Source organism: Cetorhinus maximus, chromosome 10 (genome assembly GCF_964194155.1).
Source record: "Cetorhinus maximus chromosome 10, sCetMax3.hap1.1, whole genome shotgun sequence".
NCBI lineage: Eukaryota > Metazoa > Chordata > Chondrichthyes > Lamniformes > Cetorhinidae > Cetorhinus > Cetorhinus maximus.
The window spans coordinates 3,664,685-3,692,303 of NC_135888.1; the positions used below are offsets into that span (position 1 = coordinate 3,664,685).

At 41.5% G+C, this 27,619-nt stretch overlaps 1 long non-coding RNA gene across 1 annotated transcript in view; it reads left to right on the plus strand.

Moving 5' to 3' along the window:
* Positions 1-23,938, plus strand: part of LOC144685407 (uncharacterized) — a 33,413-nt gene extending 9,475 nt beyond the window's left edge. Inside the window, exons 3-4 of the long non-coding RNA XR_013577718.1 lie at positions 17,936-18,215; positions 22,337-23,938. This is a non-coding gene — a long non-coding RNA (uncharacterized LOC144685407). The remainder of the gene's footprint in view (positions 1-17,935; positions 18,216-22,336) is intronic.
* Positions 23,939-27,619: the final 3,681 nt, after the last annotated feature.

A 27,619-nucleotide genomic window follows, 5' to 3' on the forward strand; every position in this document is an offset into this window, starting at 1 on the left:
GGATACTTTTACTCTGTCTTGAAACATTGAGCAGAATGTTACGGGATGTTTCCAGAGTTCCAGGATGCTTTTTCTTGGTATAATGAACATACTGACTGCCGTTTAGTTCAAAGGCCTGGTTCTATTCCAGCTAAGATAAATTGGTTTAGTATTCCTTTCACATTATAGAGTGTGATTGTTGTAGGTGTTTAGCCATGTGATGGAGTCTGTACCATCTGCCAATTCTCTTGAGCATGAACGCAAACATAATTTACAGTGCAGGACCATTGATTTACAGTGACTTAGTAAGTTAAATTATGTTTTTATGAACTGTTCTAGGATTTTCACCAAAGATTTGGAGAATGCATTCCATGATTTCATCCATTTTTGTGTGAAAATATGTAAATCGGTGGACGTGATCATTTTAAATGCACCAACATCTTAACTGCTTAATGCAGCCACTTGTTGACAATTTACGATTTCAGACTTTTACAATTAATTCTAATTTATTTTTGCCAATTTCCCTTAAATCAAACCAACCATGACATCAGCCCTGTTTGCATCTGCTTTTTACCATTGAGGCCATTCAAAGTACTATGATTTTACATTCTTCTCTTTGAACTGCACAATTATTGAAAATTATGCTCTAAATCTTATTTTTAGACATGTAGTACTAAAATGGAACATTTAGTAAACTGACCTCAAAATAAATGCTTTTTATTTTTGTGCCATTTATATGCAACATGCTTTTGTAGCTATATTTCCCACTCATTACTTCCACCTTTCACTAATTGCAAAAAGCAGAATGGTCTCAGCTTTTGACTGGGTCTCCTAAAATCTTTTTTTCTGTCCCTCCATCTGGGAAAGTATCACACCTCCTTTGGACAACATAAAGAAATCACTTCATGGGGAACCATGGGCAGCAGTGAGTTAGTGCACCACTGCCTTTTTGGTTTGTATTTTGAAGCAAATATGCAATGCAGAATTGAAAAAGATGCATCTAGCAAATATTGTTTGATATCATAGGTGACTTTTAGTTGTTATGGAAGAACTTATTGTATTTATGTTGAATGAACAGATCCTTAAATTTTCTGTTGGTCTTGAAAATTGACAGAGGGTAGAATCATGATGACTGCACAGTAAAAAGCACATTTAAATAGTGCTGTTATTACTGACGAGCATTCAGTAATATACAATACACTTCCAATTAAGCAAAATAGCTTTTTTTTTGAATGATAATTGTTGGAAGAACTGTGGGTTATGCCCTTCTATTTTAGTTTAAGACAAACACAGCTAATGGTTACAACCAGATGCCCAAACTGTCATTCCTAACCATATTTTAAGGACTGAATCATTCCTTAATTATTACTAGTTGATCTCTTGTAATGTTAACCAGGTCCAAAAAATTAGAGCAGTTTTTCTGCTTCTTTTACACTTTTATGAAACTTTCTCATGATCTTTTTGTATGTGTCCAACATTTTATCATATTTCCTCAAGCATTCTTTCCGATCAGGTAGGTAGCAACATGATGTAGGTTGGGGAAGGATTAACAGGGGTCCCAGCTTGGAAAGGGTAATTGGAGGGTATAAAGGTCAGGAATAGCTTTAGTGAATGCAGTGACATTCTCCATGTCCCCCTAATCATAACTTGGATTATATAGCACCTTTAAATTAATACAACATTCACAACACATCAGCAAATACTTATAATGTTTAATAGTAACTTGCTGAATACCACAGGTTTGCAAGAAAAGTTCCCACGGCCGTGAAAATGTTGGTTTGTGAGTGAATCTGAGCAACAACTAATTATTAGCCCTGAATATAAATTTCTAAACAGCACATGTCAGATTATGTGAAAGCTCTAAATTCGACGGGATGCCTGACTTCGGAGATACAATCAAAGTAAATCCACCAATACTTGAGCGTTACTTTGGTTTTTAAATTTTGGCAAAAGCATAAGCCTTTTATTCAGAACAGTAGAAACAACGGAGTTGAAAATTGGCAATTTTCATTTCACAACTTCCTAATAGATTTGCAATTTTGCCATGTCATGTGCCAAAGTAGTGCATTTTTACACATTAAGTGCATAACACATAATGTATTGCACTTTCCAAGACTATTACTCGCTGTATCCAGTGCAGAAAGACGTAAATTATACCTCGGAACAAGGGAATAGTGTTTAGTCCTATGTCATAAATTGCAGTATTGGTCGCAGATTTACAGTCAACCAAAAATGGCACACTTTGTGAATTACCAATGAGCTGTAGTGCCCCAGATCTGCAGCCTGCCTGTTTTAATTTTATGTTTTATATTACTTTAAAGCTGTGTTACCAGGAAATCATTTTTGTTAAACTCCTGAGACTTATCAGAAACTGTGATTCAAATCGAATCAGTTTTTGAAATATTAAATTGAAGCATTTAATAAATTAAACTTAAAAAGATATATTTTTCTATCTGCTCCCATTTTAAAAAGTATTCTGACATTGTTGTACTTCATATCAAAAATCAGAACCAGCAACCCAATTAATTACTCGAGATGAATTCAGGGCATCAGTTCCAAGACCATTTTTTAACCTAAAATTTTGGATCATGATTTTTAACATTGTTCCCATCCCATTCTGTGCATTACATTTGTGTGATTCCATTTAGAGCAGACAGGCAGGTTACTTTTTTTTTCTCAAGCCCCAGTTTATGCTGCCTTGAAACCATCTGCTATGGTTGGTTTAAGAGCATGACAAGTTAATTCACCCTCCAAGTTCTCTCTTTCGCTCAGAAGTATCTTGCCTGCATTCAATAGCTCCTCATCCAAACTGGTGGACTGAGACTGGATATTCAAAACATGAAAAGTGTTAGAGAATTTCACCCTGTTATGGACAAGAGGGGCGTTAATTTAAACTGCTCTGATTATTCCTCTCGCCACCTGCCATAAACAGAAGGTGTTTTTGATTTGCTTCCCCCTTTATAAGCAGTGGTGTATTTCCCAACCCCTCAGTTTTGGTGTGATCCAATTTCTATTAATAACCCCACAGCAAACTCACGACAGGGTGAATTCAAAGGATTAGTTTATTTGCATACATTCAAAACACGGGAGGTGGATCACCACATACCTCCCTGTGCACTCACAGTAAAAGGGGGATAGAGAAAAGATTTACAGGGCAAAGACCACAGAGAAAATAATTACTTTTTTACGCATGTCCGGAGTCCAGAATCAAAGTCCAATGGAGTATCCCTTCATAGTGGTCAGCAGGCTGAAAATCAATGCTGTATAATTCACTGTTCCAGTGGAGTTGACTGATTTTTTTATTCATTCACGGGATGTGGGCTTCGCTGGCTGGGCCAGCATTTATTGCCCATCCCTAGTTGCCCTTGTGAAGGTGGTGGTGAGCTGCCTTCTTGAACCGCTGCAGTCCATGTGGTGTAGGTACACCCACAGTGCTGTTAGGAAGAGAGTTCCAGGATTTTGACTCACTGACAGTGAAGGAACGGCAATATATTTCCAAGTCAGCATGGTGAGTGACTCGGAGGGGAACTTCCAGGTGGTGGTGTTCCCATCTATCTGCTGCCCTTGTCCTTCTAGGTGGTAGTGGTCGTGGGTTTGGAAGGTGCTGTCTAAGGAGCCTTGGTGAATTCCTGCAGTGCATCTGAGCAGTCCTAGCAGAACCCAAACTGGGCATCAGTGAGCAGGTTGTTGCTAAGCAAGTGCCGCTTGATAGCACTGTTGATGACCCCTTCCATTACTTTACTGATGGAGAGTAGACTGATGCGGCGGTAATTGGGCTGGTTGGATTTGTCCTGCTTTTTGTGTACAGGACATACCTGGGCAATTTTCCACATAGGTGGATAGATGCCAGTGTTGTAGCTGTACTGGAACAGCTTGGCTAGGGGTGCGGCAAGTTCTGGAGCACAAGTCTTCAGTACTATTGCTGGAATTTGTCAGGGTCCATAACCTTTGCAGTATCCAATGCTTTTAGCAGTTTCTTGATATCACATGGAGTGAATCGAATTGGCTGAAGACTGGCATCTGTGATGCTGGGGACCTTCAAAGGAGGCCGAGATGAATCATCCACTCGGCACTTCTAGCGGAAGATTGTTGCGAATACTTCAGCCTTATCTTTTGCACTGCTGGACTGGGCTCCTCCATCATTAAGGATGGGAATATTTGTGGAGCCACCTCCTCCAGTGAATTGTTTTATTGTCCACCACTGTTCACAAACTGGATGTGGCAGGACTGCAGAGCTTAGATCTGATCCGTTGGTTGTGGGATCGCTTACCTCTATCACTTGCTGCTTATGCTGTTTGGCATGCAAGTTGTCCTGTTTTATAGCTTCACCAGGGTGACACCTCATTTTTAGGCATGCCTGGTGCTGCTCCTGGCATGCCCTCCTGCACTCTTCATTGAACCAGGGTTGATTCCCTGGCTTGATTGTAATGGATGGTAACTTCACATGAGGTGATGGGAATGCAGAGATGAATCAGTCTTGTAGGTAATAGTACAGAGGTTCCAGTAGAAGCATTGTAGATGGGGCCAAGAATTCCATCTGGGAAGAGCCCCCTTTCTATGCTGCTGCTGCTTGTAGATTGCAAAATGGTAGATGAGGGTTTTCAGTACAGCGAAGCAATATTACTGGTTACACAAGCTAGAGGATTCCATGTCACATGACTCTCACCTCTTCAGTGTCTCTGACAAAGTGTGTATCCCCCATGTTGCCAAGATGGTGAAACATTCCAACCATTAAGACTTGAAAGGAAAGTTGCAGGACCCTTTGTCCTAGTAGATGGATAGGCTCTGGTTGACCAGCCTGACTTATAAAATGCAGATGGCCTTTGTATAGTTTCCGTTGAATTTGGTCTCTGCAGCCCACAGGGGTCATTAGTGTCTCTTCAGAGATAACGAGGTTCAAGTTTCTGTGATACTGTCCTGGTAGCTCCTTTTGTTCAGGGGCCACAGACAGACTCAGATTCAGCCTATTTTAAAAGTCCATTTTATAAAAATATATAGTGTGAAGCCTTAGTCCCCTGAACTCCTCATAACACATCATTACACAGAATGCCCATCTATCAAAATGCTGTACAAGAAGGATTTTTTTTGTGTAATTTAAGAATAAGACAAAATATTGAAGTAATGTACCTTTATTAGTTACTTGTGATTTTGCAGACTGCAGTGCTGCTAATTTTAGTGCCATATTATGCCTGCCACTTTTCAACTTGTCTTTTCCACTAAGTTAAATTATATTTGGGACTGGAAGAAATTGGGACAACATGCCTGGCACATCATCTGTTTTAATTTTCTATGTGAGAGTATGAAGTCACTTTTTTGTTGTTTTTCTTCCTGTGTAGGCTTTTGCTGGGCATGTACCCCATGTGGATGAGCAGGTTGTTCACATGCTTCTGACAATGCCATCCTTAATCTGGCTAGGAGCATTGCTATAGTAGTCTCATAATGACATGCAATCCTTTTTACTGTCCACAGCAACTTGTATGGGGAAATTAAACTTCTGTCTGCGTTGCCACACATTAATGCTCCAACGTACAAAACAACTAATGCTCTTCCCAGTGCAACATCTCTTTAAAAATGTCCTTAATGACAGAAACTTCCTGAACTGATAGCTGTGGTTCCTGTAGATTTTTATGATCTTTCACAAAAGGAATTGTGCATCTGCTAATTTTTTTTTCAAAAAGGCCCATTCATTCTTTTTTGAAACAACTAACACTGCACCTAATAGCATTTCAATCTAGCAGATCTCCTCCAATTATTTTCATTCATAACCTTAGCCTTTACCCTAACTCTCATCTTCTGCCACCAAGCGATAAATTTATAATACTGCACTCTTGATAGCAACCAGTGAGTAAATTTCTCTCAAATCATTACAATTCCAGAGAAATGGATTAAAAAGCAGCTGTAGCTATAGATTGCACACTCATGTTCATCAATACAAACATATGAAAAATAATGAATTGGAAAGTATCTACAGACCCAGCCAATTTGTCCCATACAATTGTGATGCTTTGAGTATCACAATGCATTCACACTCACCTGGAAGCCTTTTGAGAGGCCAAAGAAAGGTAAAAACTAAGGACAATTAAGGAGAGGGATGAAAAATTGCCTTCCAATCCCTTTGGGCAATCAAATACTAGTCCAGGAGACCTCAGGCCCTTATTAACATTGACAGGTACCTACCGCTTGTACAAAGAGATCTCCACACAGCCAGAAACCAGTCCGGTTCACATTTGAAGGAATCAATTAATCAGAGTCCATTAGATAAGCCAGCAGCCTGTCCCATAGGTCCACTATTTCCTGCGAACAGTGAACCTCCCTAACGTCTAATCTAGTTCTGCCATTACATTGGATCTTTTCAACATATTTTCAAAAATAGATATTTATTAGTTGACCAAGTGGTGTATTGATGCATGTAAAAACAAAAAATGATAGCCTGTCGATCTGATAAGTAAAAACGATCCATATAATGGACCAGCAATGTGGTCCAACCGTGGCTCAAAGGACCAGTCTCTCCTGCAGCAGCAAGATACTTCTGTTCTCTGCATACTGGAGGTTCCCGGAGAAAATTTCTAAAATTTGAAACAGGCATAGTGCAGGGGATATACTTCCTCACAGGAAAAGAATTATTAGCATTAGTTTCCATTGGATCCAGTCTCAAACAGCTCTGACACTAAATGAGGGTGAAGGGAATGAGGGTACATAAAAGGGCAAGGTCAGAGGTGCAGCACCTTTTGGAAAAGAGGTTGGTGGGGCATAATGATGGAGATAATTGACAGTATTTCTCTGGTTTTCTGGAAAATGGCAAAAATGGGGGTGAGCTCACCTCCTCCGGAAGTGCTGAGGGTCAACCACAGCAGCTTTCGTGATGGGAATCCTTCTGCTTAACTTGAAAAGGCTACTGGTACATGAAAAGCTTTGATAGAGAACTTTGTTTATGCACAATTTGATGGCAGGGTTGGTTGGTGAAAAATCCAGTATCCCCATTTCACCAACCTGATACTATTGTGTCTCCAGAAAATATCAAATAGGAGTATATAAGAATTGATACAGATTTCCTGGAGTAGCATATGTTTCCTGTGGTGGCTCAGAAGGATCCTGTAGCGTTAGAATCTTCATGATGTGGTCATTTTCAATTTTGTGGGAAGAGCCATACTTGTTCTGTAGATAAGATCTGAAACATCTTGATACAACTTTGTGACATCCAGTTTTACAAAGCAGGCGTAATGCGATGGGTCTCTCTAACATGTCTGGTACATGTAGAAGGTTTATAAATATGGGTTCTGGGGTAGTAACAGATACAGAAAAAAAGTTTCAAGTTTCTAAGCATCTGCATTTGTTCTCCTCTCATGAATTTATCTACCTTGTGCAAATCATACTATTATGGGACTGTTCAAAGGGATCACTATCTCATTAATTTATGTGGATCTATTTAAATGAATGTGAATATTTATGAAAAAAGTACAAAATGGCAGACAATCCAGCCAAACTAACTAATGAATGGAGCAATTACAGCAAAATTTTCAAAATTACGGGAAAAAAATTTCAACGGCAACTCAAAAACACAAAGTACTTCAGCAAGCCAGGTTAAAGAATACTCTTGCACTCATTGAACATGGGTGATACGAAAGCAGTGGGTAGTCTATCACTCTAAGTTATGAAATTTGCCATGGGATCCAATTTTAATAATTGTTCAATGTTAATGAGACCTGTGCTTTGCCTGAGCAGCAGCCCCATTCTTGATTCCTGAAATCATGGGGAGTATTTTCTCCCCATTGGGAGCGGGCATGGGCGGGCGTGGAGGCGATCGGCTGCACGCTGCCATATTATGTGGGCAGGCCAATTAAGTCCTGCCCAGTGTGACACTCACCTAGAAGAGCTCAGAGCTACCTGTGCGGGCTGGGGGAGGAGGGAGAGTCGGGGCCTGCGCTCAGAGCTACCTGTGCGGGCTGGGGGAGGAGGGAGAGTCAGGGCCTGCGCTCAGAGCTACCTGTGCGGGCTGGGGGAGGAGGGAGAGTCTGGGCCTGCGCTCAGAGCTACCTGTGCGGGCTGGGGGAGGAGGGAGAGTCGGAGCCTGCGCTCAGAGCTACCTGTGCGGGCTGGGGGAGGAGGGAGAGTCGGGGCCTGCGCTCAGAGCTACCTGTGCGGGCTGGGGGAGGAGGGAGAGTCGGGGCCTGCGCTCAGAGCTACCTGTGCGGGCTGGGGGAGGAGGGAGAGTCGGGGCCTGCGCTCAGAGCTACCTGTGCGGGCTGGGGGAGGAGGGAGAGTCGGGGCCTGCGCTCAGAGCTACCTGTGCGGGCTGGGGGAGGAGGGAGAGTCGGGGCCTGCGCTCTTTCGCGCATGTGCGTGAAAAAGTGCAGAAATCTCCCTGAGGCACAGAGCTGTAAAATAAGTTCAGCCAAGCTTTAATGACAAGAGCAGGACAGGTGTTGCTAATACAAATGTGCACTGACTGTTAGTCAATTGAGTGAAACATTTTGACGAATGTAGAAAAAAACATTCTTTGAAGCAGCTGTAACATAGCAATTAATTATTTGCTCCTGATAGATTAAACATGTGCAACATAATCATAACATTGTGAAAAGACTGCTGTGCTTTTCCTTATTCTCTGATGCCCTAAATAAGGGTGGTGTAATGGTAATGTCACTGGGCTACTAATCCAGAGGTCTAGCCTAATGCTCTGGGGACATGGGTTCAAATCCCACCATGGCAGTTAGTGGAAGTTAAATTCAATTAATAAATCTGGAAATGAAAGCTAGCCTTAGTAATGGTGACTGTGAAACTATCATCGATTGTCGTAAAAACCCATCTGATTCATCAATGTCCTTTAGGGAAGGAAATCTGCTGCCTTTACCTAGTCTGGCCTACATGTGATTCCAGACCCAAAGCAATGTGGCTGACTCTTAACGGCCCTCTGAAATGGCTGAGTAAGCCATCAGTTCAAGGGGCAATAAGGATGGGCAACAAATGCTGGCCTTGCCAGCAACACCCACGTCCTGTGAAAGAATTTAAAAAACATAATTGGTGAGAAATTAGGCTCACATGCCTGCTTTTTGGGGCACTGAGTGCTGTTTCAGCTGAAAAATGCCGTCTGTATTGCTGTACTCATGCCTGTGATGTAAGCATACCCGACACACCTTGATGCAGACATTAGTGAACACCTGCACAGCAGGTAGATCATGACCTTCAAATTGATTTGACACTGGCACTGCCATTTTGAAGCCCTTTCTTAAGCATACACAGCTGAACACACGTTATACAGCAGCAAAGACCACCCCGCCAGTGCTATTTAAAAGGATCATCAACTAATTACAGGTTAGCTGCTGGTTTATTTGTTATGGCTTTTGCTACAATTTCACACATTTTGGTGCATTTCATAGTTACTTTAAGTTTCAGAATTCTACTTGGAGTGGTATGGTCGTGCTGAAGTACTTTTTGCTGACTTCAAGGATCCTGCACATACAGTTCCTCCCAGATATGGGTGCACTTGTAGGCCTTCCACTTGGAATAGAGCGTGATTTAGAGAATGAGTGGAGGCCATTGTTATTAGAGACCTTTAATGTTTAGAGAGAAACCTGAAAACCCAGAAATTAACTGACAGAACTACACCATAAGATTTCACATTTTTAAACAAAATGAACCCCACTAACAACACTATCAGTTATAAAGAGTTATGCTATAAACTCGGTTCTACTTGTTACTCACCACCACCACCCCCCACCCACCCCCCGAATTCCCAGCCCAAGAGTTCCTTTATATGTTACAAGAATCTCGAAGGTTCACTCACTTTTCCTGGGACCAACCTAAACATATTCTTTAGCACTCCAACTGTCACTTTGATTTATCCTCAGTGTTCCAGTTATTCTCTTAGGTATGAAATTTCATGGAGATCCTTCCATTAGCTTTTCACTAACTGATCCTCCAATTTTCTTCAAAGACCTCATGGACTGTGGACTCTTCAGTTCAAGCGTGGGCTTCACTGCCTCCTTGCTTAGGAATTTAAACAGCAGGAATACTCCTGGTTCTTAATGGCCCTCTATGTTACCACAGCTTCTGTACAGCTGCTGGCTCCACAGCTGATTCCCAGCTCCTGGTAGATGCTTCCTCTCTTCCATATTCCAAGCTGACTGGCTGCTTGCTTCTGTGAGCAAACACATGCACAGATAAGTTAAACAACAGAAACTTTCTAACCCCTCCCACCACAGCCCATCCCCATGACAATGTGGCATACCTGGGATGTTCCAAACAGAAATGTAAACTAATTATCTTTTTACCTTCAACACAATTCTTTAATATTCAAACCAATATGAATAATTTATATCTCTAATGGATATGATTGCCCTCTCCAGACTTGCTGGGTCCTAATAAGGAACCCCGCTTTGTTTATAAGCTGGTTTTTTCTTCTTTTGATCTGGAAATTTTGGCTTCTTTTGATCTGGAAATATGTGAATAATTTAAATCTTTTATTGAAGTAAAGGTAGACCTTCTGGCTCCATTACAAGTCCAGAGATGGGTCATTCATTGTCTAAGTTTTACACTTCTATCTCTGACCTTGTAAGATAAACACAAATTACCTTTTCATTGTAATTAGCTCAAGCTTGTTTCATTTTTTGTGTATATATATTTTAAATGCATGCCTGTTTCTTAACCGTGTTTCCATTTATCTTATATTTAACACTTTAATTCCTAAAAATAAAAGTTATACCTCTAAAACATATGAATTATGAACAAGATTTCATAACTCCATGCAGAGCAGGACAATTTGCTGGAAGAGGGAGGAGGAGGAGGAGGTGTAAGGCTCTCAGCAGAAGGCCTTATCTGCTCATGCTTTTCAGGGACCAGTTCTCCTATCTGAACCCCAGTGTGTTTCACTAAGGAGGTCATCACTGAAATTTTCCAATTGCTGCAGCCACATTGGATTACATTGCCAGTTGCTGTGAAGATGACTATGGAAATGAACTTTTATGGGTCAGGCTCCTTTCAGGTTGGAGCTGGAAATATTTGCAACATATCACAATTTGCTGTCCACTGTTGTGTAAGCCTGCAACCCTAGCGAAGCTGTATGCTCGCTCTGCCTGCTAGTCTCTGGCAAGAGGGAATGAAGTGGGGGAGAGTTCTGTAATATCTTGTTGAAGCATCTGAGCCTGGACAATGCATTTTGGCAGACAATTTGATTGTGGAGAATGCCATCATATTTAATCCCAATTATGTTTATATCTGTCATCTGCACAATACACCTCCAGCAGGAACCATTAGACAAAAGTCAGGGACAGGGACACTGGCTGCTGTATGTTCTCAGTCTAGAAGAGCTTTCATGCCTTCACCAACTCCGGCTGAGATCAACAAGTTCAGCGTAGACAGAAAATTGAATCTGCAATCTTTCTGCTCAGAGTGACCCAGTTCTACACAACACACTGCATTTACCCTCAAGGCACCCATTCCTGCTTCGTTGAAATATGGAAGCCTTTCAGGACCCTAACTCACTACATGACATGATAAAAAAGCTAAACTCTGTTGCTGTTGTGTTTGTATTAGATTTAAAATGGGATAATGGACTCTAGGTATATAAGTATTGATTCCTTTTTGAGTGCACAGTATTAATACTGTAAACATTGTCTCCTGATCATTGCTGAAATATTAATTATAAAATAAAAAACAAGATGCAGTTCTCCATATTTTCTTATCAATTTACTTAAATCATCCTTTTTAAAAATTATTTCCCCATCCCATCAGTGAAGTTTCACAGTCCCAAGCTGAGTGACAGGAGGTGAACTATTCTCCTCTACCAGTTCTACCTGCTAGTAGCTGCAAAGGAGTAACAGCCTCTGATTTTCACAAATTAATAAATCTCAGAATAATATTCTGATATATGTTCTTTCAATTTTAGGCTTAAACATAATTAAGCTTCAAAATTTGTGAAATGGTAACCCCCCACCATGTTAAGATGGAAAGAAATTTCAGATATTTGTTAAACTTTCATACAGTTACCCTATAGTAAGTTCAGCATGTTTATTACAATAATGGAAAGGATAGAGGTAATGGAAAGTAATGGATAGAGATAATGGAAAGTAATGGATAGATAATGGAAAGCACATAGGAGTTCATTGCCTGTTTGGACACATTCCTTCCGAAGGATCTCCTAACGGTTTAAACACCATTTTATTGGCGAGAGATATAAAATATCAAAGAAAGATGAGCAAAAAGAACTTGTACTTCTTCCACTGGTGGCCAGAGTAGTTATAGAATGAAGAAAAGCCTACAAGTGTTTTCAATGCCACCATTGTAAGCATGGTACTATAAACGATGCCACACAGACTAAGCAACTGGAGCCTTTTAGAAACAATACCATGGAATCTGTAAACAGGTACAATTAAACCCTTGCTTAGAGTGGATCAACTTTTGAAACTTCCCGGAGGTTGCTGGGGGAATCACCCATACATAGGGTAGCACTCAAATGCTCCAGTAAACTGAAAGTCACATTTCAATTATATCTATGTTGTACTTCATTAGGCATGTGAAAATCTGCCCAAACAAATATTAAATAAAAACATTAGTGCTGGCACTCTCATTTACAACAGAATAAAAAGATTGCACCAGAACTCCAAAAAAGGTAACTGACCTATGGTTTAATGGTTAGACACAATAGCACAAGCAACAGAACACTAGCATTCCCACTGATAGTTTAAAGAAAACTGTTGACTGAACTTCAGTATTCTTCACATCACATATCAGTTGTGACTCAGTTGATAGCACTCTAACCTTGAAATCACAAGGTTGTGGATTCAAGTCCCAGTCCAGGACTTGAACACAAAAATAAAGCAGGCACTCAAGTGCAGGCGTGAAGGGGTGCTGAGCTGTTGGAATTGCCATCTTTCGGAACAAATGTTAAACAGAGGCCCCATCCCCCCTCACAGGTGGATATAAAAGATCCCAAAGCACTATTTTGTAGACGAGCAGGGGAGTTATCCCTGGTGCCCTGGACAATATTTATCCCCTAATTAACATCGCAAAAACATAGTATCTTCTGACATTGCAGTTTATGGGAACTTGCTGTGCACATATTGGCTGCTATGTTTCTTACATTATAGCAGTGACTACACTTCAAAAGCATTTCATTGGCTGTAAATCGCATAAGGATATCCGATGGTTGTGAAAAGCATTATATAAATGCAAGTCTTTCTTTTCTTTTCACATTTTAGTAATGTTCTATTAAATGGCTAAGTTGTTCTTAGATTAGCTTATTCACTACTTATTACCTATCCATAAACTTCCTATCCTCAGCTATAAGCTGGTATACCCAGACAGCTGACTGTAAAAGCAAGGCCAATCTATTACAGTCCAAAGTTTATCCCAAAAATCTAAAGCCAAAGTTTCTGCTTGATGTAACTTTTATTATTCATCAAGCAATTCCAATTGTTCTGTTTGTATGATTTTTTTAGCCCACAGAGAAAAGAAATTTCTGCCTCAGTCTCTCCCCATAACTCTGCAATTGCAAATTTGTAGCACAGATTATTGCTCTGAAGAAGAGTCATACGGACTCGAAATGTTAACTCTGTCTTTCTCTCCACAGATGCTGTTAGACCTGTTGAGTGTTTCCAGCATTTTCTATTTTTGTCACAGATTATTGCAAGGAATAAAAGCACCAGTTCAACTAAATCAAGTTAACTTTTTGTACATAGAATATCTATGATAAATTGTGTTAAATCTATTTTGATATCACGATATTTTATATCACTGGCAAATGGCAACTAACCCGATCACAGACAGGGCAGATCATGCCTCACCAACTTCCTTAACTTTTTTTGAGATAATAGTCCAGAAATTCAGGTGCACTTTTCCTTGGGTGCGCAGGGAATGCCCTGTCTGAATAGTGAGGCCTGAAGTACCTCTGATATTGGAGCTTGAGCCTTCATTATAATAATGGAGCTGATATGGTATCAGAGCCAGCCAGTAAAGAGTATTTGGTCAACCAAGCCCACTACTAGTGTTGCATCAAAGCTTGGGTAAGTGAATCTGGAGTTTGTACTGAGCCACCAATGTTCAGGCCATGGGCTGGATTCTGGAATGGGAGTAGAACCTGAAAAACGGGCACTGTGTGTGGACCAGTTCCTAGACCGTGATATCCCAAGTGGATGTTGCTAATTCGCATGATGTAGTGAGTTCAAACTTCCAGAAAACCGTTGATGACGTCTCAAATAAAAGGCTGTTACATGAGCTTAAATTATTGGACATCTGAGGTAAAGCTTGGAGGTTGATAAGGAATTGACTGAAAGAAAAGAAGTAGGGTAAACAGAAGGCCTGAGAAGTGACATCAGACTAGGAAATTATACCAAGCGCAGTGCCTCAAGGATCATGTTGGCACCACTATTCTTTCCAGTCTACATAAATGACCTAGATTCAGAAACATATTTGCAGTTGAATAGGTAGAAAAGAGGGGTGACTGTCAATTTTAATTAAGCAGCAAGGCAATACAGAAAAACCTTTACAAAATTCACAAAAATTATGACAGATAAAATTCAAGGGATTACACGTTAGAAGAACAAAAATTTTAACTAATACTTATTTAGTTTATAAGTGATGTTTTATTGGCCAAGGAGAGACTGATATCTCTAATGTCGAATCATTGTGGTGCAGCTATCAACAAAGCAAAAAGAAGGGTGAACTGCATTGCCAGAGCAGTGGAATACAAGCCTGAGGTTGAATGGTACTTTGGTCAGGCCATTCCTCATGTACTCTATTTCTGTATGCCAAAGCAGAAAGGAAGCATGCAAGCCTTTGAAGGGATGCAAAGAAGGGTAATGAGAGAAGGGTAATGAGATTAACCCCTAGTGTTGAAATACTGTATCATAAGAAAAGGTTAGGAAAGCTCAGTCTTCTTATTCCATTAAGGAGGTAAATGAGAGGGAACCTTATAAGAAAAATCCCTGATTCGAAGGTAAAATGTCCATTTATAGTAGTGTCCAGTGATCCTGAACCTTGGAGAATATCTAGTGCAGACACAAAATTTGGCAACTCCCTCCTTCAATTGTACTATCTTTGTGATCTTTTTGTATGATTACCCAGTCCAAATGAAAGTGGCTAGTTCAGACACAGGCTGACATTGCTAATTCACTTTCCTCTTTATTGTACAAATTGTGATGGGTCTGTTTAGGCCAAATATTTTAATTCAGTTAGCTTGGGGAAGCCAGGAAGATGGACCATTAAAATCTAATGGAACCAATCTACTCATCTCCCACTGTCTTCCCACAGTTCTGATCTTAACCTGCTCTTCTTAGCAGGCAAGAAGGATCCTCACCAGTAGAGACTCAGGAGCATGATTTCAGATCTTCAAATAGCAAGTGACATAACTCTCTGATGACTCCTCTACTAAACCTGAGTGTACAGAGTTATTGGTCCTTACAAAAGCCCAATTATGTCTATCATAGCCTATGAACCTGCTCAACTTGGTACCTTAAGCTGATGTTCCTCTCCTACGGTGCTTGTCTTATGCGCTTTGTTGCAAAGCCATGCTTTATATCGGAAATGATTTTATGGATTTACTAGCTGGAAACCACTAATTGAATTTTAAAGAGACTGAGGCAAAATTCCAGTGACTTGAAACTGCAGATTCAAGATAGCTGAATATTTGCATCACTGTAAATGATAAATTCCAAAGCCATTAAGTGGAGCCAACCTGTCTAGAAAACCTCAGCAGAGACAATTACCTTGGAGTGAGAATGGGATAATCTCCTAACCCCTTCACAGATTATCTAATCACCTGGATGGGGACTATGTATTAGAAATAATCATCTCAGACAATGAACTCTGGTCGGTAAAGGAATTCACCCAGTCATAATCTAATCAAGTCGAAACCATCCACCTGGAATACACTAGCCATGACCATATTTGGGAACTGGGCATTTGCTGAGAGGGGGATCATGTGAAAAGCCAGCTAACACTCTTTTGTGTTTTAAGAAACTGTTTTCTCCAGGCCAGAAACAGAAATATTAAAGTGGCAAGGCTACTGTGTTGGCCTTCCTCTCTCTCCCCATCTATTTTTTATTCATTCACAGGATGTGGGCTTCGCTGGCTGGGCCAGCATTTATTGCCCATCCCTAGTTACCCTTGGTGGTGAGCTGCTTTCTTGACTGCTGCAGTCCATGTAGTGTAGGTACACCCACAGTGCTGTTAGGAAGGGAGTTTCAGGATTTTGACCCAGCAACAGTGAAAGAACGGCAATATATTTCCAAGTCAGCATGGTGAGTAACTTGGAGGGTAACTTCCAGCTGGTGATGTTCCTATCTATCTGCTGCCCTTGTCCTTTTAGATGGTAGTGGTCGTGGGTTTGGAAGGTGCTGTTGAAGGAGCTTTGATGAAACTTGAAACCTGTCTGCTGTTTGACTATGTGCTGCGTGCAGAATTTTTTTAAAGAGCTCAACCAAGCAAATGCTACCTCCAGAAGAACAGATAAATTGTCCATCTACATCTTTAAACCACCTTGACACCAAAACCAAAAAGACCATCGAGCTCAGCCTGGATCCACCCAAGTCATCAACGTATGAGAACTGTATAACTTTAACCTTATTGGACTTTAAAAGTATCAGTCAATCTATCCTCCCACTTTGTAACCTATTTTTGTTTGTGTGAGCTTGAGTGTGTGTGTGCGTGTGAAAGTTGGAGCGTTTTTTATTATTTTACCTAGACTGGGTTAAGCACAATAAAAACCACCCTCTTTTCCTTAAAAAAAAACACAAGGAAATCTGTCTGTTGTCTTTTACAGTCACAGCACATAAACAGTTAAACACTCGCTGAATTGGCAAGCATATCTATTTTTCCAAAAACTGTTGCGGGTCAAAGGAGGTGTGGGTAAAGAGCAAAGCCATTCCATCTGTTCTCACCTAATCGTACCAGCTTGAATTGAAAAGTGCTTTCCCGCTCTTCCTCTTCCTGACAGCATAAGTAAAGAGGGAACAAAACAAAAATAGCTGGAAAAACTCAGCAGGTCTGACAGCATCTGCGGAGAGGAATACAGTTAACGTTTCAAGACCGAATGACTTTTCATCAGAAGTAAAGAGGGATTCTGATATGAACCCCTGCCATGCACCACATTGTTCTGTGTTTACTGCAGCAAAACGTTTGGGAGGCACTATCCTTTTACAATGTAGAACAGCAGCAAACCGATGAAGTACTTTTGTCTCAAATGTCTTACCGACCCTGACTTTACAGGGGATTAAAAAGCATTTTTACTTTTTTTAAACACCTAATTTAATGTGGGCAGCTCACGTTATCTCTGATCAATACCAGGACAGGATTTGGTTGTGGATCATTCTGGCATCATAGGGCGGAATTTTCCATCCAGGGACTAAGTGCCCCGTGACGGGGATGAGAACAGGGAATGTTTCCTGCTATGGATTTCACATTGTATCATACGATGCTAGCCTAATTAATTATGTAGTCGGGGGTTTCCTGACATTTTGCACAGTAGGGTGGGCTGGATGGCGCACATCCTGCCGTCACATCTGGGCACCATATCTAAACATAGAAACTAGGAGCAGGAGTAGGCCATTCAGCCCTTCGAGCCTGCTCCACCATTCTTTATGATCATGGCTGATCATCCAACTCAATAGCCTGCTCCCGCTTTCTCCCCATATCCTTTGATCCCTTTCGCCCCAAGAGCTATATCTAACTCCTTCTTGAAAACATACAATGTTTTGGCCTCAACTACTTTCTGTGGTAACGAATTCCACAGGCTCACCACTCTCTGGGTGAAGAAATTTCTCCTCATCTCAGTCCTAAATGGTCTACCCCATATCCTCAGACTATGATCCCTGGTTCTGGACTCCCCCACCATTGGGAACATCCTTCCTGCATCTACCCTGTCTAGTCCTGTTAGAATTTTATAGGTTTCTATGAGATCCCCCCTCATTCTTCTGAACTCCAGCGAATATAATCCTAACCGACTCAATCTCTCCTCATATGTCAGTCCCGCCATCCCAGGAATCAGTTGGGTAAACCTTCGCTGCACTCCCTCTATAGCAAGTACATCCTTCCTCAGGTAAGGAGACCAAAACTGTAAAACTGAGGCTGGACATCAGCTTACCCACAGTTGAAGGAGAACATCCACCTCCTGGAAAGTCCTGAAGTTAGAGGATCCACATTGTAGATGCTCCACCCACCCACTGCTGCGCATTGTGTTCTAGGGTCTGGTTCCTGGAGGCTTCCACCTCCCCTTCCAAGCTCTGCTGCCTCAGGCTGCCTTGCAGGTAAGTCCAACATGTATATGCAATATTCGTCCAGACGTGTTCCAGACCGGTGTGATATCACACGGACAGGGGGGAATGATTCAGGTCGGGCCCTCATCTGTGTCCCATTAACGGTATGATACTATTTGGTTTCTATTGATTCCTGCCGGCATATAATATTTCCACTCCCGCTGTATTGTTCCGCCCCTGCTGACCATTAAACCCGCCATGGGGGCGGACTGGAAACTTCCACCATAAATGCACCAAAAGCTCTTTATTGGAATACCAGTTCTTCCTTCAGATACAGTGCCTTCTCAAATGAAGTTAAGGACCCTATGGGTAGACTGATAGGAACAGAGACCCAAAATTATGCTTATCCAGTTAACTGTGCCTCCTGTTCGGGTGCTCCTGGAGATCCTATACTCAGGAAAATATGCCCTAATGAATTCACGGAAGTGACACTGATACTGAAACATGAGCAGAACATATATGTAGAACTGTGTTTGGTTGTGGCGACTGGCAAAAATAGATATACAGGGTGAAAAAGAATTATGTAACAGCAACAACGATGACCTTTTGAGCCATTCGGTTATGAAGAGAAATGACCAAAGTGTTTCCAAAGGACAGAGAAGATTACACTGCTCCACATCTGAAACCAATTTCTAATGTAGATTTCACTTTCATTTGCCTGTGGCTTTTTTCTCTATTCATGTATACATGTAAATGCAAATACACCAAGAATAGTTGAGCAATTAAAATCACGGTGATCAAGAGGTCAGAATTAGAATAGCTGAGGTAACTCTGAGGGTTGTGGGGCTAGGGGAGATTACAGAGATAGGGAGGGACAATGCCATGGAGGGATTTGAAAACTAAGATGGAGATTTTAAAATCAAGCCATTGCTTGACCGGGAGCCAATGTAAGTCAGTGAGCTGGGTGTGATAGGTGAATGGAACTTAAGACATGGGCAGCTGAGTTTTGGATGACCTCAAGTTTATGGAGGGTAGAATGTGGGAGATCAGCCATGAGTGCACTGCAATAGTCAAGTCTGTAGGTTACTTGAATCTTAAAGGATTTCACTGTCAATGCTCAACTCATCCGTAATCACCATGTACTACAAAATACTCATTTTCCCAGCAGCAAATCATCATGCTATCACTTAAAGGCAGTCTGTGCTTCCACCAACATTTAACCCTGAGAAGCAAGTCAGGATGCCTTTGCATCAAAGCTCTGGATCCTCTGCAGCCATGGCTTTTAGCACTTCAATGATTTTGTATGAGATTGGGAAAACTGTATGGAATTTCAGGGTTATAACGAGATGTATACAGCCCCCACCAGAAATATCAGCACACTGGCATATTAAAGCAGTCATTCAGGGCTTGGATTGACCTAGACATTCAGCAACACAGCACTGATGAAAATTTCAAGGATTGTTTTAATGCAACGCAACATTTCCTTGCAAAGAAGCAGCATAATGGAGGCTGCAGAGAAAGACCCCCACGCCCCTCCCAACCCCATGCAGCAAGGGAAGAATCAAGAGGAACCAGATCGTCATAAAGAGCTGGCAGCTTGAAAAATTTGTGCCGCTCTGTTACAGGAGGCCTTCTCATAACTTGAAAAGGAGCCACCACATTAACAGTCCTTTCTACATCTTAGCCATACACACTGGACATATGTCTGCAGCTAGAGTTTTCCTTCTTTAATTCAAGTCACAAATCTGCCATTCATACCCCTTGATCCTTCCAGACCTTGTCAAGAACACACTCTGCATAAAGTCTGTATTAGTACCACATTTTAAATCTCCATACGTTGTGTGTGTCTGTACCTTCTGTTTTTGAACAGTGCTTTGCCTAAGTAACGCAGGGGTTGAAATTAATCCTTGATGTGCTTGTTTTCCAGACAGAAAATGAGGACTAAATTTACCAGTTTTACACACCTGGGATATGTTGGTTCTGAGATGAGCACAGATTCTTAGCTGATTGGAAGATATAGTTGGAGCTACTTCTCCTCTATAATAAATGTTTTTTGTGGTACCCTGGGAAGTTTCAAATCCTGTGTTTGCCATTTTAGCAACTCCGCACACCAGGAATTCATAGCATTTCGAATATAGTTACGGCACAATTGATAAGAAAATGCATTGTATGATATATCCCCAACATTTGTATCTGACTAAAAATATGAAAGGCGGAAGTATGATACACCCAATATCAGTTCCAGTGGGACACCATGTAGGTGAAATTGGATGGACAGAAGCTGTCAGATTCTAGGCTCAATTTCCATCTCCACCTACTCCAGAGTGCCAGTGTAAATATAGATGTGTTATTTTAAAGGGCAAGAAGTTTTATTTCAGTTCACTTTGCCTTTAGCACAATAGTATATGCATGACGCGAGAAGGATGAAACTTTACATTTGCAATAATTGGTGAATCTGCCTTTTCATATACATTGCTACCGAGGAAAATAACAAAAATTTCAAATATGTTTAAGGTAGCAGATTTGAGATTGTAATACATGACTGTGTTATGGACAGGAGGGGAATTAATTTAAACAGCCCTGGTTACTCCTCTTGATTTTAAAATCCCCATCTTAGTTTTCAAATCCCTCCATGGCATTGTCCTTCCCTATCTCTGTAATCTCCCCTAGCCCCACAACCCTCAGAGATACCTGTGCTATTCTAATTCTGACCTCTTGATCACCGTGATTTTAATTGCTCAACTATTGTTGGCCATGTCTTCAGCTACTTAGACCTTAAGCTTTGGAATTCCCTCCCTAAATCTCTCTACCTCACTTTTCGCCATTAAGATACTCCTTAAAACCTACCTCTTTGACCAAGCTTTTGGTCATCTGAATATCTCCTCCTGTGGCTCGGTGTCATATTTAGTTTTAATACACTCCTGTGAAGTGCCTTGGGATATTTTATTATGTTAAAGATGCTATATAAAAATAAATTGTTGTAGCACATAGTGGCATTATATAATGGAGAACAAAATATTGTGTCGATTATAATTAGTAACGCCTACATTTCAGGTATTCTGCTGTCCTGTAAAATTGCACAACACTCTCACACCGCTATTGGTTGTCCATTGGGAGGGAGATAAGCTTGTACGCTTCAGCATCACAATTTGTCACTTGCTTCACGCATCCATGCATTGCTGGTTAGCTGATAATCACAAGATTCCCAGTGGCAGTTTGGAATGACTCTGATGTACAAATGTAGAGTGCATTTGTGACCTTAGCTTCCACTAACAAGCAGATCGGCAGCCAGACTTCACCTATATCGTCTTTACTAATGTATCAAAGGGCATATTTAGTGCCCTCACCTCAGGCAAGTTTGGAGGCAGGGGGGGCATTTACTCAGGCTACAGCCTGATTAGGTGGGGACCCAACCAGCTTCCTGCCTCTGTCCCAATTAATTCTGGGGCAGGAAGGCTCGTGGATGGCCTTATTGCCCTGATGCCAATTGAGGCCCTTAAGTGGGCAAGTAATGCCCCCTTAAAGGCTTTATCCTGCCACCACTGATATTCAACCAGCGATGGGCAGGGCAGTCAGGGGGAGCCAGAAAAACAAACCCGTGCCTCCTGGAGGATGTGGGGGAAGACCCTCATTGACAGGCGCTCAGTACCTGATCGAGGGACACAGCATTGGGAAGGGAGCAGCCCGTGTGAGAGCCACCCCCTACCCTTACTTCCAACTGCCCCTCTTGCCCCCTTAGGTGATCCCATGGCCCACATCCTGCCCTCACTCACGTTTGGTATCAGGTCCCTCATTGACCCTGGGCTTCTGATGGTGCATTGCTGGCAGCTGCTATCAATCCCCAGTGGTGCTGCCTGCAATGGGGAGCTGCTGGCCTCTAATTGACAGGCAACTCTCAGGGGGCAGGATTTCTGCCCTTGGGGTCCTTGATAGAGTTGCCAACCTTCCAGGATTGGCCTGGAGTCTCCAGGAATTGAAGATCGATCCCCAGGATACTGCTGAGTGCAACTCTGGAGAAATATCATTGGGGCCTTAAAAAATATGTTTTTTGTCATTTCCTTTGAATATTTCTCTTTACCAGATATAAAAGTATTGAAAATGGGAAATAAAGGGTTGCTTGGGTAACATCATCCAATTGGGTAATGAGTCTTTTTGTTTTCCAATTGGTACAGGAAGACATTACATCACAAAGACGGATGTGGTGGATGACTAATGGCTGGAACGTGGGAGCAAGTCATGTGACGAAACCTCCAGGAGTACGTACAATCACAGTTGGCAACCCTTGTCCTTGATTCTGGAAAAGGCCCACCACTGGCCTATTAAATGACTTGGAGTCACTTAATTCTTGAAAGTAGGCAACGCATGGCTCTCTTCAGTTCTCCAGCCGGCAGGCGAGACCCCCATTACCTGTATCAAATTCCACCCAAAGTTTCCAGCGAAAAAGTTCCCTGTTTGAAACCTGCCATCAAAAATTTGGGGTCCAAGAAGAGACGACAGAAGCTTAGTGTTTACACTGGCAAAGGAACAGAATGAGATGGCATCTTTCTGAGGTATTCAAGATCCTTAATGTTGTCAAAAAATTGGAACCTAAGAAACAGTTACCATGGCCCCAAGAATGAAAGGGTATGGCGTGATATTCAGAAGAGAAGTGAATAACAAATCAGATAAATCTATTTCACGCAGGACAGGGAAGTGGCCTGCACAGGGAGGAAAAGGCAGCTGACACCATCAATAATGTTAAGAGGATGTCCAGCAGGCATGTAACGAGAAAATTAAGTGAGAAATATAGGTAATGAACTGTACATTCTGCTTTTTGGTCTTGTACATTCCTATGTTCTTAAACAAGAGAATGTATATGCATCCCTGCCTGTACATTGTAGTAGGGAGGTACCAGTAGGTGGGGACTGATTCCTCAGGTATTGCCTGATCTCCCTAGAATTCCCCAGAGCTCTTCTTCTATGTGGTATGTTAGTTGTGACTAGCTAAGGAACGATTATGGAGACATAGATATATCTGAACAGTAACTGTTTATTGGATGAACATAACCATTTACAGATGAACAAGACTACATGTGTCGGGGGATAAGATCTCACACTATATATTTTTATAAAATAGATATAGGTATCCTCATGGCTAATTTCTAAAATTGTAAAAACTGAACAAAACGGGCTATATGGCAGTATCGGAGAAATTTGCACCTCCTTATCTCTGAAGAGACCCTAACGAGCCATGCGGGCTGCAGAGAACAAATTCAAAGGGAACTATACAAACCCAAAGTGGAGAGGTGGGCGTCATGTGACATGACCCCTCCCCCCCTCCACCCCCTAGCTGGTGGAACCTGTAATATTACCTTATGGAGCTGTAAAGCTCAGTCTGCCAGCTTTCTATCTGCCTAGCAGCAGCACAGAAAAGGGGCTCTGTACAGGTTTGAATGTGTGGCCCTATTACACTGTTTCTACTTCTGAACTTCTGCACCGTCACCTGCAAGACCATCTCTGCATGCCTATGTCATTGTTGAAGTCAACTCTACTAAAAAAAGTGCATTATCCAGTATCAGTTCATCCTGCCGACCTTTGTGAAGGGATACACCATTGGACTTTGATTCTGGACTCTGAACTCACTGAAATAATCATTCTCTTCTCTGTGGTTTCTGCCCTCTAAACCTTTCTTTCTCTATCCCTGTTTTGCTGTATGAGTGAAAATGAGGCAACGTTGCTACCCTCGTCCCGTGTTGGAGCATATGCAAATAAACTAACCCTTTGAGTTCACCCTAACATGAGTTTGCTGTGGGGTTATTGATAGAAATTGAATCACACCAAAACTGAAGGCTTGGGAAATATGTCACCCCTTATAAAGGAGGAAGCAAATCAAAAACACCTTTCTGTTTATGGACAGGTGGTGAGAGGAGAAATCAGGGCTGTTTAAATTAAACCCCTTCTTGTCCATAACAGCGGGTAATACTTAGTCTAAGCCATGAGCTTTCTCCTGCTAGACTCTTGGTCATGTGACTCTCTTACACTATCGCGTGGGTGTTTCTCCCGTCCCGCAAATTAACTCTTTCAGCCCCAAACATTTTAATACTACACTCCTTATCCTCTGAAAAACAGCGATCAGGAGAAATCCCAGTGGGAAAGTAATTACAGCACCTTGGTAGCAAGAAAAGGAAAATATGCAACACTGCAACAATTAGCTCAGTATACCTCTTTGTGGCAACAGGGGACAAAAAACAAGTCAAAATCTTCAGTGATGACCTGACAATGTTGCACTCTCAGTACTCTTTATTTTAAAAGATGATTTCCATGCTGAGTACATTGCCTAGCAACCCTGAAAATCCAATTTATCAGAGCAGGTAAGGGAAGCACCATGAAATGGAGTAAATCACAGGAACCTGCAAATGACATTATGCAATAATCTACACTCCACCCACCCACAAACTGCCAAATGTTTTCTGTTACAGTTCAGGCTCCTTTGGAGAATTACAATAGAGTCAATATAAGTGGAGATGTGATGCAATGTGTTTTTAAGTGCGGGGGGGAAACAATCCAGTAATGGAGTCTTGGGTCATTAGTGAAGTCAGCACAGGTCCCTAAGTGACTGTCACCTTTCATTCATAATGGCTTCTGTAAATACAAAGTGAACTTTCAAACTCTCAACATGCATCCACTTCTAAATCCTAAACATTCACTTCTCAATACAACTGATGTTAAAGATTAAACCATTGTGTAGGATAACTGAAATGCGGTTGGTCTGAAAATTCGCACCAAGTATAGAATAGATTGTATAATGTGGAATTAAGTGTAATGAAATTGACTCAGGTCAGCCATTTAAAGAGTTACTTCCCTCACCTCCTCAGTAAATTTATCTCCTCTGCTGGGGAGACAGTTCCACAGGTGCTGGTAGTCCTTTGATAACTCACCCAAGTTGCCACTTTTTATTTGTGAGCTTATACATAGTAGTGAGAGGCCAGTGTGTCAGCCAATCCTGATGAGGTCTCCATATAATAATGAGCAGAGTCTGGCTGCTTTTCCCTTCTGTTTGCCCACTGTGGTGCCCTGCATTACCCTCATAAAGATAGGTTAACCCAACAAAGACTGAGGAATCCAAGACTGGATTGTATCTCAATATCACACCAGTTTATTCAAAGGGCAATCAGAGTAGCCTGTTTTTAAATATATAGTGATTGGATTTAGAGCAGAAAAATGTATTCTTCCTGGCCTAGAATCAACAGTAGCTGGCTAGATTTAGTTTTGAAGAGTTATTGCAGAGCAGGGGAATAAAATATTGTGTAAACATCAAATACAGTAGAAATGAAACATTTAGTCGTCAGCTACCCAAGGCAGTGCACTCAAATTATGTGAACAAATTTGTAACTGCCAATGGTTGGAGTATTTTGATATTTGGATGGCAACAGCTGAAGATTTTGAACCTCTGGTGCATTCATGGAAGAATAGTTGCTGACCTCACTGATGAGGCAACCCATCTGCTCACTGCCTGCAACTTGAAGGTAAGCATGTCTGTTCTTGCTGATTCTGCCCTACAGGGACATGTACATCTGAGGCAAGCACTTTCTGGAAATAATCCATTACATAATTATTTTTGAAGTTAAAATCCTTTGTTATGGCAATTGGACATTTCTTGTTTGAAAATCATGTTATAAGTGCATTGAACCATTTATTTTAAGTACTTTACTACATTGATAAAAATAATTTGGGCCAATAATCAATATGCTTGATTGAGCATATCAACATTAGCTAAAAGCAGAGAATCTCATTGTTGCCCAATAAAAAGCCACTAAACGGTAAATAATGGAAGGAGGAATGTTAAATATTTCCAAATTATAGAGTCCATGAAATAATTATTTACTCAATAACTTCATAAACTCATCAGCAAAGCTTTAGAGGAGAGGTCATGCTGTTCTATATAGATTAAAGTATCATTAATACAGATTATAACAGATGCAAGGTAATGGTTATACTGGAATCACTGTGCTAATAATTTTGTTGTAATCACCCTGATTATGTGATGTGAGCACAGTGCAAAATGCTTGTATAATCCATCTTCCTGTCAGATGGTATCACACCTTTCACACACTTGAGGGCGAAATAAAATCTATTTCGCATGCCAGCATGACATTAACTTAGGGAATAAAGGTAAAATGTATTGTCCTGAAGAAGAGTCACATGGACTCGAAACGTTAACTCTGTTTCTCTCTCCACAGATGCTGTCAGACCTGCTGAGTTTTTCCTGCATTTTCTGCTTTTATTTAAAATTTATTGTAGTTTTGAAATATTATTCAAATTTAGCAGCACCTTCTCACATCCCACCTCCCCCTCATCCCAGATTTACAAGCTGCGGATGCTATAGCCATGTACCTCTTCCCTGCCCCGCTTCTCTCTCTCCAACCCTGATCTTGTACCCTTATGCTTTCAGACACACAAAAACTGCCAACTGGCCAGTTAGTGGGGCAGAAGCCTAAAGACCTAGAGGGTGAAGAAACTACCGAGGAAGAAACACTGTTGCTCGATCTGGCATTCACAGCCACTAGACGATACCCGCACTGTGCGTACTTTAGAGGGAAGCATCGAGGTGGGATCTGGATGTGGTGTGTTGCCAGGCACAGGTGGGCTGCTGCCAGTGCAGGGGGAAAGAATCATGAGTGCCCGCTCCCCAGAGATGAGATCATACCGGAATTCTGCTGCTGATGACTGAGGTGAGGATTTCGATGGGCTAGTGTACAGAAAGAGTCTGCTGGACTTGCACACAGAATTACTCGGCGCATTGGCAATCATGCCAGAAATTGTTGCCACTGTCAAGGTGCATAGAGGAGTGTGGTTCCAACTTGTGGAGATTGGAGCCCATCTTTTCCAGTTGGAGGTGAGGGCCAGCACAGTGAGACCACATGCAGAGAGAACATGAAGCAGCATCAGTCAATGTCTCTACTTCTGTTGCAGCACAAGCAGAAGCAATCTGAGTGCTACAGTGGAAGCTCAGATTGAGGTCATGAAACCCCAGCTAACTGATATCAGACTGTTGCCATCACAACTGCTGATAGCAGTGCTCAAATGGGAGGGGATCCTTCATGCTACTAAATGCATGTTTAGCTGTGCATGCTTAAGAGACAGCGTTAACTAGAGTAGCAAAGTCCAAAATGGTAGCACTGATGTCAAATCAATGTTAGACGCTGACTGACGTCACAGTCTGCCACTTCTGCATACTTCCAACACACGCTCATAATTTATAGAGGTAAGCTAAACTGAAGGGAAGGTAACAGTGGCTGGGGTCAACACTAGGACCACTGATGCTTTTGGTATGCATTAATGACTTCTGCTTTGGGATACTGAGCACATTTCAATGTTTTCAGTTGATGTAAAACTTGAACATGCAGTAAACAGGAAGATAGTAATAAATGTCAAGAGGATATAGACAGGCTGATGGAATAGGCAGGTTCATGGCAG